Below are 16,512 nucleotides of genomic sequence, written 5' to 3' on the forward strand. Positions count from 1 at the left end.
TGGTGTGTCTTGACCTTCAAGAGGATAACTGAACATTCAGAAACATTTTAAATTTGTCATCTGATTTAATTTATGCACTAAGTATCTTCAAACTGTAAACCTCCAGAAAGTGGCATTGTGCAATTCCAGTTGGGTTACAAGGCAGCGAGCAGTTCTCCTAGCAACCACTGTCTTAATGACAGAGTGGAGTGTGCAGAATTTAATAAACATTTGGAAATCCTTGGAAGAGAGAGAGAGATGCTGCTAAAGATAGAGGAAGACGGTTAATTCAAAGAGAATGTATGGATTAAAACACAGCAACAAAAATATTTGTACTTAAAATTGAAAATGAAGAAAGATAACAGAAGACAGGAATACAGTAATTTTGTTATCTATAAATAGGCACTCATGGCAGGCACTGTGTGACTTTATTTGTGCTTGTGTTTATGAAAATGTAATATCCAGAAGTCTATATGCTGAGGTTATTTTTCCATTAATATAGACATAGTACGATAAGAAATGAAGTCCTGCATTCCTATCCAGTCCATGGTAGTCAGGTTCTGTTTTCTCATTTTTGAAAACAATTAAGAAAATCTGAGACCAGCTATTTTTACTACTCTATATGTAGGATTTAAAATTTTTATATCATGTCTTCAGTTCAGTTCAGTTCGGCTCAGTCGTGTCTGACTCTGCGACCCTGTGAACCACAGCACTCCAGGCCTCCCTGTCCATCACCAACTCCTGAAGCTTGCTCAAACTCACATCCATTGAGTCGGTGATGCCATCCAACCATCTCATCCTCTGTCGTCCCCCTTCTCCTTCAGCTTCAGCATCAGTCCTTCCAATGAACACCCAGGACTGATCTCCTTTAGGATGGACTGGTTGGATCTCCTTGCAGTCCAAGGCACTCTCAAGAGTCTTCTCCAACACCACAGTTCAAAAGCATCAATTCTTCGGTGCTCAGCTTTTTTTATAGTCCAACTCTCACATCCATACATGACCACTGGAAAAAACCATAGCCTTGATTAGATGGATCTTTGTTGGCAAAGTAATGTCTCTGCTTTTCAATATGCTATCTAGGTTGGTCATAACTTTCCTTCCAAGGAGTAATCATCTTTTAATTTCATGGCTGCAATCACCATCTGCAGTGATAAGATATCATGTCTTAGAAGTGGTTATATTTTATCATTTCACGTTTTTTTTTTAACCTCAAATATTTATCTATATCTGTGAGCAGATATCAATAACAAGATAATCCCATATAATAATTCTAATGGTAAGACTGGTGATAACAGTTGGAAAGGACAGGTAATACATGTTCTGTATTCCCCGTGTCCTAACACAAGCAAATTATCAATGTAAATTACAACTGAGACCTGAGAAATCATTGCAGACAAAGCAAAAAGGCAGAGAATTTTACAAGGGTAACTTCGTATTCATAGAGTACAAGGTCTGGCAGTTTTAGATTAAGCTTTTGCCTGCTGAACTGTAGTAAAAAAAAAAAAAAATTCTCCAAATTCCCAAGTTTGGCCACCTGTGAAAGTCACTAAATTGTGTCCGATTCTTTGTGACTTGATGGAATCCATGGGATTCTCCAGGCCAGAATATTGGAGTTAGGGTTAGGGTTAGGGTTAGGGTTCTCCAAAGGATCTTCCCAACCCAGGGATTGAACCGAGGTCTCCTGCATCGCAGGCAGATTTTTTATCATCTGAGCCACAAGGGAAGCCCAAGAATACTGCAGTGAGTAGCCTTTCCCTTCTCCAGGGGATCTTTCCAACCTAGGGATCGAACCCAGGTCTCCCACATTGCAGGCAGATTCTTTACCAGCTTAGCCACCTAGATGGGTTCAAATACTGAATGTTAAATTAGAAACAAGACTTTGATTATGATGGAAATCATTTCATTTTTAAGTTGTTATTCAGTCTAATTATCCTTTGAAACACTTTTCTAGATTTAAAGAAAATATTGATGGTAATAGCCACATATTAAATATATTAAATAAATATTATAATCCCAAGCCACATTTGGATTTTTCTGCCATGCTTTATTAGAAGGCCAAAAAATTTTTTTTAGAATGACTAAAGATTTCCCATCAACAAGTTTTCAGCTTTTCAAACTCCGGGGATATTTAATCCTCTTTGACCCGCCTCTGGATTTATATCAGTCTCTCTCCCTCTCTCCTTAAGGAGATGTGTTGTGGGTCCTTTCTTTCTATGAGGCAATAACTGCAGCCTCCACTAAATAAACTCAGTGGCTGAGGTATTTATAGGAAATAAACTCAAAGCTAAAAAGCTAGAGGGTTTTTTAGCCTAGGATTTGATGATAATTGAGTATTTCCAGGAGTACACCCTCAAGTTAACTGTTATACTGAATTGGCATCTCTCTCCCCCTTTCCATTTTTCTTCAAGAACTTCTTCACTGACTCCCTCCACATTAGGGAGTCAGTGAAGAAGTTAGATTCAGAGGGTAAATCTAAAAATTAGATTTAGAGGGTAAATCTAAAAATTCTGTAATTAATTTCTCATTTCTCCATAAGAAATGCTTAATTTTTAAACTACCAGTCTTTAACCTTCCTGCAAACTCATCACGGAGAAGGCAATGGCACCCCACTCCAGTACTCTTGCCTGGAAAATCCCATGGACGGAGGAGCCTGGTAGGCTGCAGTACATGGGGTCGCTAAGAGTCGGACACCACTGAGCGACTTCACTTTCACTCTTCACTTTCATGCATTGGAGAAGGAAATGGCAACCCACTCCGGTGTTCTTGCCTGGAGAATCCCAGGGACGGGGGAGCCTGGTGGGCTGCCGTCTATGGGGTCACACAGAGTCGGACACAACTGAAGTGACTTAGCAGCAGCAGCAGCAAACTCATCAATTACAAAATCAACACACAGCAATCAAAATGTTAAAAGGAAAGTGTTTGGGCTCCTCTTCCTCTACTACGAGAAGCATAGGAAAAGCATTTATTGACACTCATGATTTAGAACCAATTAAAAACTATATGAGAAGGAAGCAAACAATTTTTAAAACAGTTCTGAACTCTGGGGAAATTTCAATTTGACTGTTTACTATCTGTGTCTATTTCAGTTATGAAATGCAATTTGTTACCTATATAAAGAAAATGGGGTTTCTTAAATAAAATGGAGTCTTTGCTTGCTTACTGCTATAGGATGAAAAAGTAGCTGAACAGATTTTAGAGCGGTTTGATGTAACAAAAGCAAATAAAAATTAGGTCACAAGGGTATACACAAGATTTATTTTAAAAAGTCATTAGGATGGCATCTCAATGAAACAAGACCGAATCCTCCAGAACACCTGTAGACTTTCAGACTTGCAGGGGCAGTTCGATCACACGTACTTACATATTCCATGTGAAAGCAGCAGTTATTTATTTGACAATGGTTAGTGATACTCCAAAGCAATGCTGGGTTGGCCCAGTTAATGCTGCAAATGTTTTTTAATATGTAATTCCACCTGTAATCAGTTGTACTATGGTCTTGGAAATGAACATCATTTACTTACTTTGTTTTTATATTATAAAACTTCCTTAAACTGAGAATTAAAGCTGAAAGTTAATTTATTTTGTTACAATTTGACTAAAGCAGAAATTCACTTATTTATGAAGTAAGCTGTTCTAATACAATTAGTAAAATGTCTGGTGATTGTTCTGAATTAATCCGTGTCCTGTAGCAGATGCTGTCAGCGTCCCACTCATATGTCATGGGCCTAACCCAAAGATCTCCTGTGTTTCACTGGTGGTTCCCACGTACACCGAAGACATCCTTGCTTAAACATCTGCGCCTCTGGCTCAGCACGTGTATGCTGCAGACCAGACATGCCTGGGAATTCATCCCTTTAGGAACCTCAATCAGTCAATAAAGGATGAGAATTGGCAAGTAAATATGCCAGCCTCCTTTCTCCTTGGTCAGTCCGTTTTGAGCTGTGTTCTACAGTGTCTCAAAGTTCCCAAGGGGACCGACCCCGCACAGAAATGTGTTTGTTAATGCATCCTTCATCAGCCCCCCTCCTTTCTCCGCCTGACCTCCTCACCCTGGGCCTCCCAAGATCCCCTCTCAGATGACCTCACATACATTCAAAGCCTTGTCTCAGATTCCCTCGGAGGGGAATCCAAGCTAAGATAAATTCACAGAATTAGTAGTTCCTTATTTTGGTGGCACTATTTTGTTTCTTTTTTACATCTAATTAAGAGGTTAAAATCACATGCTTTTCCAACAAGCAGGCCTAGATTTAAATCCTGACTTCTCCTCTAATTAGCTGGGTAATTTGGACAAGCTGCTTAACTTTTGTGAGCTCCAGTCTTCTGTATCTACACGTGCTAAGTCACTTCAGTTGTGTCCTACTCTTTGCAACCCCATGGACTGTAGCCCACCAGGCTCTCTGTGCTTGGGATCCTCCAGCTGAGAATACTGGAGTGGGTTGCCATGCTCTTCTCGGGATTTTCCCCACCCAGGGATCGACCCTGCTTCTCTTGCGTCTCCTGCATTGGCGGGCACCACCTGGGAAGCCCTCCGTTATCTAAGGAGCATCAATACTAACAGCTCCTATTCTAACGTATTGTGCCTTATGTCTATGGAATGAAATAATACTCTCTTTGTAGTGTAATACTTATACTGCCTAATGTAGACATACCTTGGAGACATTGCAGGTTTGGTTCTAGACCAACGCAATAATCCAGATATTGTAATCAAACAGGTCACAAGAATTGGGGGGCTTCCCAGCATATAAGAGTTACGTTTATATAGTACACCCTCTTCCAACAACACAAGAGAAGACTCTACACATGGACATCACCAGATGGTCAACACTGAAATCAGATTGATTATATTCTTTGCAGCCAAAGATGGAGAAGCTCTATACAGTCAGCAAAAACAAGACCAGGAGCTGGCTGTGGCTCAGACCATGAACTCCTTATTGCCAAATTCAGACTTAAATTGAAGAAAGTAGGGAAAACCACTAGACCATTCAGGTATGACCTAAATCAAATCCCTTATGATTATACAGTGGAAGTGAGAAATAGATTTAAGGGCCTAGATCCGATAGAGTGCCTGATGAACTATGGAATGAGGTTCGTGACATTGTACAGGAGACAGGGATCAAGACAATCCCCATGGAAAAGAAATGCAAAAAAGCAAAATGGCTGTCTGGGGAGGCCTTACAAATAGCTGTGAAAAGAAGAGAAGTGAAAAGCAAAGGAGAAAAAGAAAGATATAAACATCTGAATGCAGAGTTCCAAAGAATGGCAAGAAGAGATAAGAAAGCCTTCTTCAGCAATAAATGCAAAGAAATAGAGGAAAACAACAGAATGGGAAAGACTAGAGATCTCTTCAAGAAAATCAGAGATACGAAAGGAACATTTCATGCAAAGATGGGCTCAATAAAGGACAGAAATGGTATGGACCTAACAGAAGCAGAAGATATTAAGAAGAGATGGCAAGACTACACAGAAGAACTGTACAAACAAGAGCTTCACGACCCAGATAATCACGATGGTGTGATCACTCACCTAGAGCCAGACATCCTGGAATGTGAAGTCAAGTGGGCCTTAGAAAGCATCACTACGAACAAAGCTAGTGGAGGTGATAGAATTCCAGTTGAGCTATTCCAAATCCTGATAGATGATGCTGTGAAAGTGCTGCACTCAATATGCCAGCAAATTTGGAAAACTCAGCAGTGGCCATAGGACTGGAAAAGGTCAGTTTTCATTCCAATCCCAAAGAAAGGCAACGCCAAAGAATGCTCAGACTACCACACAATTGCACTCATCTCAAACGCTGGTAAAGTAATGCTCAAAATTCTCCAAGCCAGGCTTCAGCAATATGTGAACCGTGAACTTCCTGATGTTCAAGCTGGTTTTAGAAAAGGCAGAGGAACCAGAGATCAAATTGCCAACATCCACTGGATCATGGAAAAAACAAGAGAGTTCCAGAAAAGCATCTATTTCTGCTTTATTGACTATGCCAAAGCCTTTGACTGTGTGGATCACAATAAACTGTGGAAAATTCTGAAAGAGATGGGAATACCAGACCACCTGATCTGCCTCTTGAGAAATTTGTGTGCAGGTCAGGAAGCAACAGTTAGAACTGGACATGGAACAACAGACTGGTTCCAAATAGGGAAAGGAGTGCATCAAGGCTGTATATTGTCACCCTGCTTATTTAACTTATATGCAGAGTACATCATGAGAAACCCTGGACTGGAAGAAACACAAGCTGGAATCAAGATTGTCGGAAGAAATATCAATAACCTCAGATACGCAGATGACACCACCCTTATGGCAGAAAGTGAAGAGGAACTCAAAAGCCTCTTGATGAAAGTGAAAGAGGAGAGTGAAAAAGTTGGCTTAAAGCTCAACATTCAGAAAACGAAGATCATGGCATCTGGCCCCATCACTTCATGGGAAATACATGGGGAAACAGGGGAAACAGTGTCAGACTTTATGTTTCTGGGCTCCAAAATCACCACAGATGGTGACTGCAGCCATGAAATTAAAAGACGCTTCGTCCTTGGAAGGAAAGTTATGACCAACCTAGATAGCATATTCAAAAGCAGAGACATTACTTTGCCAACAAAGGTTCGTCTAGTCAAGGCTATGGTTTTTCCTGTGGTCATGTATGGATGTGAGAGTTGGACTGTGAAGAAGGCTGAGTGCCGAAGAGTTGATGCTTTTGAACTGTGGTGTTGGAGAAGACTCTTGAGAGTCCCTTGGACTGCAAGGTGATCCAACCAGTCCATTCTGAAGGAGATGAGCCCTGGGATTTCTTTGGAGGGAATGATGCTAAAGCTGAAACTCCAGTACTTTGGCTACCTCATTCGAAGAGCTGACTCATTTGAAAAGACTCTGATGCTGGGAGGGATTGGGGGCAAGAGGAGAAGAGGACGACAGAGGATGAGATGGCTGGATGGCTTCACTGACTTGATGGACATGAGTCTGAGTGAACTCTGGGAGTTGGTGATGGACAGGGAGGTCTGGCGTGCTGCGATTCATGGGGTCGCAAAGAGTCGGACACGACTGAGCGATTGATCTGATCTGATTAAGTACACAATAGCGTTATGCCTAGAAAACAATGTACCTACCTTATTTGAAAAATATTTTATGGCTAAAAAATGCTAAACATCACCTGAGCCTTCAGTGAGCTGTAATCTTCTCTGGTAGAAGATCTCTCCTTGATGCTGATGGCTGCTAACTGATCAGGGGTTGGCTGCTGAAGGCTGGAGTGGTTGCAGTAATTCCTTAAGATAAGACAACAATTAAGTTAGCCTCTGCTGCTGCTGCTGCTAAGTTGCTTCAGTCGTGTCCGACTCTGTGCGACCCCAGAGACGGCAGCCCACCAGGCTCCCCCATCCCTGGGATTCTCCAGGCAAGAACACTGGAGTGGGTTGCCATTTCTTTCTCCAATGCATGAAAGTGAAAAGTGAAAGTGAAGTCGCTCAGTCGTGTCTGACTCTTTGCGACCCCATGGACTGCAGCCTACCAGGCTCCTCCATCCATGGGTTTTCCAGGCAAGAGTACTGGAGTGGGGTGCCATCACCTTCTCCAAGTTAGCCTCATCTAGGCAATTTTCCGTTAGCAGTTTCTCTGAAGCATGCAATGCTGTTTGATAGCATCTTACCCACAGTAGAACTTCCACATTTGGAGTCAATCCTCTCAAACCCTGCTGCTGTTTTATCAACTAGGTTTATGTAATAGAATCCTTTGTTTCCACTTCAACAAGCTTCACAGCATGTTTACCGCGAGTAGATTGCACCTCAAGAAACTCCTTCCATAGGAAGGAAGCTCTCGTTCATTAAAGTTTTATCATAAGGTTACAGCGATTCATTTGTAGCTTCAGGTTCCACTTTAATTCTAGTTCTCATGCTATTTCTATCATATTTGAAGTTACTTCTTCCACTGAAATCTTGAACCCCTCAATGTCATCCGAGAGGGTTGGAATTGACTTCTTCCAAACTCCTATTAATATTGATATTTTGACCTCTTCCCAGGAATCACAAATGTTTTTCATGGCATATAAAATGGTGAATTCTTTCCAGAAGGTTTTCAGTTTAATTTGCTTAGATCCATAAGAAGAATCACTGTTGATGGCAGCTGTACCCTTATAAAACATATTTCTTAAATAATAAGACTTGAAATTCAGAATTACTACTTGAGTCATGGGCCTCAGAATGGAAGTTGTATTAGCAGGCATGAAAACAGCAAAAACCTCACTGTACCTCTCCATCAGAGCTCTTGGGTGACCATTGTCCACGGGCAGTCTTACTTTGAAAAGAATTTTTTTTTCTGAGCAGTAGATCTCAAATGTGGGCTTGAAATATTCAGGAAACCGTGTTGTGTGCGGAGGTCCCGTCATTCAGCATTTCTCCCTGTTTATGGAGCACAGGCAGAGTAGCTTTCTCATAATTCTTAAGGACTCTAGAACTTGGGGAATGTAAAATGAGCATTGTCTTCAACCGCAAGTCATCAGCTGCTGTTGCCCCTAATTAGAGAATCAGCCTATGCTTGAAAAGTTTGAAATCCGGCATTAACTTCTCCTCTCCAGCTATGAAAGCCCAAGAAGACATCTTCCTCCAAGAAAAGGCTGTTCTGTCTACACGGAAAACCTGTTGTTTAGTGCAGACACTTTCATTCATTACCTTGGGCAGATCTTCTGAAGAGCTGGCTTCTGCCACCTTCAAACTTGCCTTCTGTGGCCTCGTCACCCGTCAGCCTTCCCAGAATGAAGACTCAGGACCTCGCTCTGGACCAGGTTTTGCTTCGGGAACGTGGTGGCAGTTTTGATCTTCCACCCAGACCACTAAAACTTGCTCCACATCAACAGTAAGGCTGTTTTGCTGTTTTTTGTCCCCTCCCCCACATCATTCCTGTGTTTACTGGAGTAGCACTTTTCACGTCTCTCAAGAATTTTTCCTTTGCATTCACAACTTGGCTAACTGCTTGGTGTCAGAGGCCTGCTTTTGGACCTGTCTTGCCCTTTGACGTACTTTCCTCACCAAGCTTAACCGTTTCTCTGTTTTGATTTAAAGTGCAAGATGCAGGACTCTTTCTTTCACTTGAACACTTGGAGGCCACTGTTGGCCTCTTAATTAGCCTAATTTCAACTCATTGTGTCTTAAGGAATAGGGAGGCCCAAGGAGAAGGTGAGAGATGTGGAAACGGCCATCAGTGGAGAAGTCAGAACAAACATTTAAATCTATGTTTACTCTTGGATATGGCTGTGGTTTGTGGTGCCCCAGAGCGATCACAACAGTAACATCGAAGATCACGGATCACAAGCCCCCATAACAAATATAATAATAACGAAAAACTTTGAAATATTGCGAGAATTACCAAAATGGGGCCCAGAGAAGCAAACTGAGCAAATACTACTGAAAATATGGACTTCCTCAAACCGGTGTTGCCAGAACCTTCAATTTGTAAAAGATGCAGTGTCTGCAAAGTGCAGCAAAGTGAAACACAATAAAATGGGCACACAGGCACACGATGCGCGCGTTCTCCGTCTCTGTCGTGTCTGACGCATTGTGACCCCACAGGCTCTAGCCCCCAGGCTCCTCTGTCCGTGGGGTTCCCAGGCAAGAATACTGGAGTGGGGTGCCATTTTCATCTCCAGGGGATCTCCCTGATCCAGGGATCAAGTCCTGCACTGGTGGGTGGGTTCTTTAGCCAGTGAGCCACCTGGGAAGACTGTGCATACAGTATAGTATTTAATAATGTAGTGTAATACAGTGCCTGACACATACTCAGTGAGTGTTAGTTATGGTTACTCAGTTTAATAACTTCTTGTTTTGTTACTGGAAACATATAACTTATAGGTATTTATTGAACAAAGAATAAATACATTTTGAAAATCAGAAGCTTGGATGCCTAGACCGACCAGAGACAACCCTTCCAGAGTCTTAATGTAGGAAGGGCTCTTACAGATTCTTTGTCCTCCTCACTGTAAAGGGTGAATGATAAACATAGGCTTTAAAAGGCCACACAGCAGGTGGCAAAAGTAGGGGCCCAAGCTGCCTCTCGCTTTTTAAGTAAGCAGCAGGCTGACGTATTCTTGCCACTGGTGTCGATAACAGAGGCCCCGGCATGTTCTTTCTGCAGCAGCACCCACTACCGCCCGTGTACACACTCAGTGCCCTCAAGCCCCGGCCCCAAGCTCCCCAGGCTCTTATTCCTCTGTATTCCTGATGGCAAAAAGCAACTACTGAGTCCATCTAATTTAGACAAACAACATGAACTTACTGTTAGGCTATTGGGTAGCCAGTCCATTGAGCTAGAATGTGAACTAAACAGGGGCCGGGAGCCAGCGGGGCCAACCCACAGTCAAAATCACATCCCAGTACTAGTCTGTGACCACTGGACGGGCGCTCATGCCATCCCACCAGGCTCCACCCTCCGGCAGGATGGCACGAGTGCTGGCTGCCATGCAGAACCCATCTCAGGCTATGCCTTGACCCGCACCCCACAAAGGCACATCCAGCTGGCCAAGACTGGTGTATACACACACACCTTCCCTCCCCAAGTGCTTTAGCTGATGAGAGAGGGACTATTTGCTACTTCAGTTTTATTCACAGGAGACAGGGCTTTTTTTTTTTTTTTAATGATTTCTATGGGAAGTTTTTACGAATACATCTCAACAAAATCATTGACTTTGGTAGAAATTAGAACTAGGATTAAAAATACATGTAATTTCCTACTCTTGGATTAGAAGAATTAATACTATTCAAATGGCCATACTACCCAAAGCAATCTATAGATTTAATGCAATCCATATCAAAATACTCATGATCTTTTTCACAGAACTAGATCAAATAATCCTAAAATGTATATGGAACCACAAAAGATGCAGAATTGCCAAAGCAATCATGAGGAAACAGAACAAATTCGAAGGCATAAGCCTCCCAGAGTCCCGACAACGCTAAGAGGTGCAGCAATCAAAACAGAGTGTTATTGGCAGGAAAGCAGCATGTGGCTCCCGGGACAGCACAGAGTCCTGAAGCTGAGCCGCACGGTTACGGTCAATAAACTCTCTCCAACCAAGGAGACGAGTGTACCACAGGGAAACGCCAGTCTCTCCAACAAGGAGACGAGTGTACCACAGGGAAACACCAGTCTCTCCAACAAGGAGACGAGTGTACCACAGGGAAACGCCAGTCTCTCCAACCAAGGAGACGAGAGTACCACAGGGAAACGCCAGTCTCTCCAACCAAGGAGACGAGTGTACCACAGGGAAACGCCAGTCTCTCCAGCGAGTGATGCTGGGAACGCTGGAAAGCTACATGTAAATCACTGAAGTTAGAACACTCCACACCATACACAAAAATAAACTCAAAATGGTTTAAAGTCCTAAATATAAGACAGGACCCCATAACACTCCTGGAAGAGAATATAGGCAAAATGTTCTCTGACATATATCATAGCAATACTTTCTTGGACCAGTATCCCAAGGAAAGAAAAGAAGAACTAAACGAGGGGATCCGATTAAACTTAGAAGATTTTGCACAGCAAAGGAAACCATAAACAACACACAAAGACAAGCTGCAGAATGGAAGAGAATATTTGTAAACAGTCCAACTGATAAGGAGTTAATATCCAAAATTGGAAGGACTGATGCTAAAGCTGAAGCTCCAATACTTTGGCCACCTGATGCAAAAAGCTGACTCACTGGAAAAGACCCTGATGCTGGGAAAGATTGAGGGCAGGAGGAGAAGGGGACGACCGAGGATGAGATGGTCGGATGGCATCACCGACCCAATGGACATGAGTCTGAGCAAGCTCCAGGAGATGGTGAAGGACAGGGAAGCCTGAAGCCTGTGTGCTGCTCTTCAAGGGGTAGCAAAGAGTCAGACACCACTGAGTGACTGAACAACAACAATCCAAACTACATAAACAGCTCATACAACTTAATTTAGAAAAAACAACCCAATCAAAGAATTGGCAGAAGACCTCAATAGACATTTCTCCTAAGAAGACGTACAGATAGCCAATAGGCACATGAAAAGATTCTCAACATTGCTAATAAGCAGAGAAATGCAAATCAAAACCACAGTGAAGAATCTACCACCTTACTCCAGTCAGAATGGCCGTCACCAAAAAGTCCACAAATAATAAATGCCAGAGAGGGTGGAGAAAAGTGAACCCTCCTACACTGTTGGTAGGAATGGAAATTGGTACTGTCAGTATGGAGAACAGAATGAAGGTTCCTTAAAAAACTAGAAATTAACTATATAGTCCAGCAATCCCACTTCTGGGTATTTATCAGGAAAAGATGAAGAAAACTCTAATTTGAAAACATACCTGCATCACAGTGTTCACAGAAGCACCGTTCACAGTAGCCAAGACATGGAAACAAACTAAACGCCATCGATAGAGGGTGGATAAAGAAGGTGTGGTACGTGTATAGAGTGGGATATTACTCGGCCACAAAAGGGGGGTAAGACATTGCCATTTGCAGCAACATCAATGGACATAGAGACTATCATACTAAGTGACGTCAGACAAAGGCAAATACAATACCACTTACATGTGAAGTCTAAACATTAATACAAATGTATATACAAACCAGAAACAGGCTCACAGACACAGAAAACAGATCTATAGTTACCGAAGGGAAAGGGGAGGGTGCAGGAATACATTAGGAGTGTGAGATTAGCAGATACAAACTACTACACATAAGATAGATAAGCAACAAGGCTTTATAACACAGGGAACTGTATTCAGTATCTTGGAATAATATATAATGGAAAATAATCCCCAAAATGCATATATATATATATATATGACTGAATCAGTTTGCTGTACACCTGAAATTAACACAATATTGTAAATCAACTATACTTCAACAAAATAAGTAAATAAAAATTTCCAGCACCCCTCCAAAAGGACATGTAATTCTCATGGAGTTGAAAATTGAATGGCGCACATAATGATAGAGCACTAAAGTTCCCGTAGCTGTGCTGAAAGCCCTTAACATGTTCACTGTTAGAGCCCTTTAAGAGTTTTGCTTCCCTTTCGTACACCCCACAGTAGTAGGTTAATAAAGTTACAGTTGTGATTTTGATAGGATTGTATGATAGGAACAAATTATATTTAAAATAGAAACTTAAAGTGTAAATTTTTTTAAATTTCTTAAGGCCACTACAAAGATACTATGTTGTCTTGAACTCTACTTGTTACTCCAATGTTTGGTGTGTATTTATCTATTCTAATCACCAAAGATCCAACCAGTCCATTCTGAAAGAGATCAGCCCTGGGGTTTCTTTGGAAGGAATGATGCTAAAGCTGAAACTCCAGTACTTTGGCCACCTCATGCGAAGAGTTGACTCATTTGAAAGACCCTGATGCTGGGAGGGATTGGGGGCAGGAGGAGAAGGGGACGACAGAGAATGAGATGGTTGGATGGCATCACCGACTCGATGGACATGAGTCTGAGTGAACTCTGGGAGTTGGTGATGGACAGGGAGGCCTGGCGTGCTGCGATTCATGGGGTTGCAAAGAGTCGTACACGACTGAGCGACTGAACTGACTGAAAGTGATTGTAAATTCCTTGAGAGCATAAGGCTTGTCTTATTTTCTTGGCCCCACAGACCTCCAGTATTCTGTAAATAGCAGTTAATGAAGGTATCCTGGCTGATGGACTAAATGAATATATACATGCACTATGCATTGCTTTTCCAGTAATAGATTTATTTCAATTTGCAGTCACTTTCTTGCTCATCATCGTAATAAGAACCGCTGGTATGAGGTGGAGTCTGCGGCTGTAGAGCCCTCTGTGGGTTTTCCTGAGACTGGGATTCTACATCTTGTTTGGCTACACCGAATATTAGTTCCTTTGCCTCTGCCAGACTCATATGTCAGGAGTTCCTGCTTAGTCATGAACCACAGAACAAATTCACACCCTAGGAGGGTGGCAAGGGCAGCCTCTGACCTTGGGCAAGTTCTTCTACTCCTCTAAGGATCATCCTAGGAATTGAAAGAAGGAACCCGGTCTCTGGCAAGCACTCCAAGAATGCTGCTGCTGCTGCTGCTGCTAAGTCGCTTCAGTCATGTCTGCCTCTGTGCGACCCCAGAGACGGCACCCGTCGCTGTTCTTCTGCCTGGGTGTGGCGTAGGTGGTCAGAATGCGACACCAGTGAACTCTAGGTTCCCTCCCCGGTGGCCGGCTGGTCAGCCACACCCATTCCTGTGCTGACCTCAGGGCAGGATTGGTAAACACCGTGAATTCACTGGGGCTGGGGATTTGGTGAGAAGCCTGAGCCTAGAAACCCAGCTCCACTGCAGGTTTTAAGCCGGGGGGATGGCGGGGTTTCATTCATATCACAGAGCTAGGAGAACAAGTGGAGGTGTGGGATGTTCTTCTGTATGATTAAAATGTCACACGATTAGCGTTTTTAAAAATAATTTAACCTATCTTTGGGGTCACAATTGAGCTACTAATGTCATTTGTATTTCAGGCAGTGTGGAATAAGTTTTTCTCCCATCTCACCATGTAGAGATGTGTACAATTTTTTCATCAATTTTTATTGATGAAATAAAAGTTTGTCGTCTAAGGCAAGGAAAATTTAAACAAGAAAATTTCCCCTGCCCTTTGATCTCCTCTCTCCCTTCTACGGTACGTTGTGTGACCTCATCATTTATTGACCAAACCAAGCCATCCACGGAAATAGCTGCTCAGCCATTAAGAGCAACAGTCTCCTAGCGTCAACAAGGTAATTCCTCAGGAGATAACCTTTCTGCTTAATCTTGGAAGGGTCCACAGCAACACATGACCCTCTACTCGCTTCGTACACTTAGATCAGGATTGTGCCAAATGTTGATAATACGTCATTTAGTGTACAGCCTTCTGTCTCAAAATCTCATGTATAAGTGTGCTTTGACCTTTAGCAGAACAGTTCTTAGAGCTGAGAGGCTGTCCCCAGGTCATAATCCTCAATTTGTCATGAATGAAAATTTCAATTTCTTTCTTAGATTGACTGATTATTAGTTTTTTTTTTTTAATCAACAAACCAAAGGTAGCCCCTCCTATTTTAATTCTTAGAATTTACTGCAGAATTTAGAATTAAATTCTTAGACTTTATTCTTAGAATTTCAAAGGTGCTCAAAGACATATTTAGATCGACGTGTGTTGGTGCCTTGTTTGTGACAGCAGAATGCTCTGAGAGCCCTACGCGTCGTACACACGGAGCACACACAGCGGAGGACTGATTGAGTGATCCGCAGTGGGTGCCTGCTGTGGGACACTGTGCGGCTTACGGTCAATCAGCATTTGGCATCCATTCTTTTCCAGAAGAAGAAATTATTTTTCTCAAACTGTCTTGCGGCTGGCGTTCTCAATGAGAATTCGCTTCCACCAGGCAGTGTGTGTGTGTGAGATTTGGAAGCTGGAAGTTAGAGGAAGGCCTCCCTTGTAACGAGCCGCCAGCTCATTAGTGTTTGCAGCCAGTCTCAACATTCCAAAGTCTAGTTATCAGCCTTGTCATTATCCAGAGGCCACAGCCCAGATGTGGCAGTCAGAGCCTGGTCACCAGCCTCGGGGGCTCCGAGGCCGCTGTGGGCTCTAGCAGTGAAAAAACAGCAGCAGTCGGCTGACCCCTGCCCTTGAAATTGGTATTTGGTAGCACATTGCCGTCTTCTGCTCCTTGAACCAGCCTACAACTCTGTAAGTACCATATTTAAATCCCTTCCTATCTGAAGTTCTTGGATTGATTTCTGTTTCATGCACTGAATCCTGACAGATAAAAATATGATATGGATGTCAAGAAGAATTAAAATCTCTATGGGCTGTAGAACAATATTCAAGTTATAGCATTAGACTAAATAATAAAAGTCGAGAATAGTATGTAAAGTGTATTTTCATTCGTGTAAAAACTACACGTGTGTATATTTAGTTATATTGTTGACCTGAAACAAGTAGCCATACATTTGTCCAGCAAGGATGGGTTTATTTGGGGTCAGAGAGAATCACAGTTGGGTGTCTGCAACCACAGCAAGCCACCACCCGGCAGGGGAAAAGAAGCCTTTTACAGAGCGGGAGAGGAAGTTGGGAGGCTATAGGGACACAGAGGCCGAGGCTTTTCATTGGTTGAGTCCCTGCCAGGAAAGAAGCGTCTGCTTCCTTTTGAACTCTGTTACCTCACAGGTCGACAGAGCTCCCCATTCTGGTCTCCAACTCATGTAATTTCTGTTTATTACACATTCTGTTTATTAATATTTTACACCATATATGTATATGTTTGTTCATACATAGGAAAATTTGAGAAGTTCATATAAGAAAATGAAATCAGTAATTGCTTCTGGAAAGACAAAAGTGGAGTCTTGGATCGGAAAGAGCTTTATGTTTGCTTTATATATACCCCTTAACCTGTTGACTTTTTAAAATTTTTGCTAGGTTCATTAAATACATTTTTTTCAATTAAAAACATCTTTTAATTATAAGAAAGTGGCAAGTTTTGTAACAGTTATTAAACAGAAAGAAAAAAAAAATACTAATTAACACCTGCCAACCTATTATTATAGGTTTTTTGGTGT

The 16,512-nt window shown here is 42.2% G+C and overlaps 1 long non-coding RNA gene across 7 annotated transcripts in view; it reads right to left on the reverse strand.

Annotated features, from left to right (window-relative positions):
- Window positions 1-388: 388 nt before the first annotated feature.
- Window positions 389-16,512, reverse strand: part of LOC147370086 (uncharacterized) — a 37,086-nt gene continuing 20,962 nt past the window's right edge. For 3 of the 7 annotated variants that reach the window (XR_015168394.1, XR_015168392.1, XR_015168395.1), the window contains 2 exons: window positions 7,118-7,229; window positions 389-1,121 (listed from right to left, as the gene is read on the reverse strand). This is a non-coding gene — a long non-coding RNA (uncharacterized LOC147370086). The remainder of the gene's footprint in view (window positions 1,122-7,117; window positions 7,230-16,512) is intronic. The other 4 variants (XR_015168391.1, XR_015168389.1, XR_015168393.1 and 1 more) reach the window with 2 other exon arrangements.

Source organism: Bos grunniens, chromosome 7, assembly GCF_055505025.1.
Source record: "Bos grunniens cultivar Pamir isolate PY7600 chromosome 7, Bosgru_T2T1.0, whole genome shotgun sequence".
Classification (NCBI taxonomy): Eukaryota; Metazoa; Chordata; class Mammalia; order Artiodactyla; family Bovidae; genus Bos; species Bos grunniens.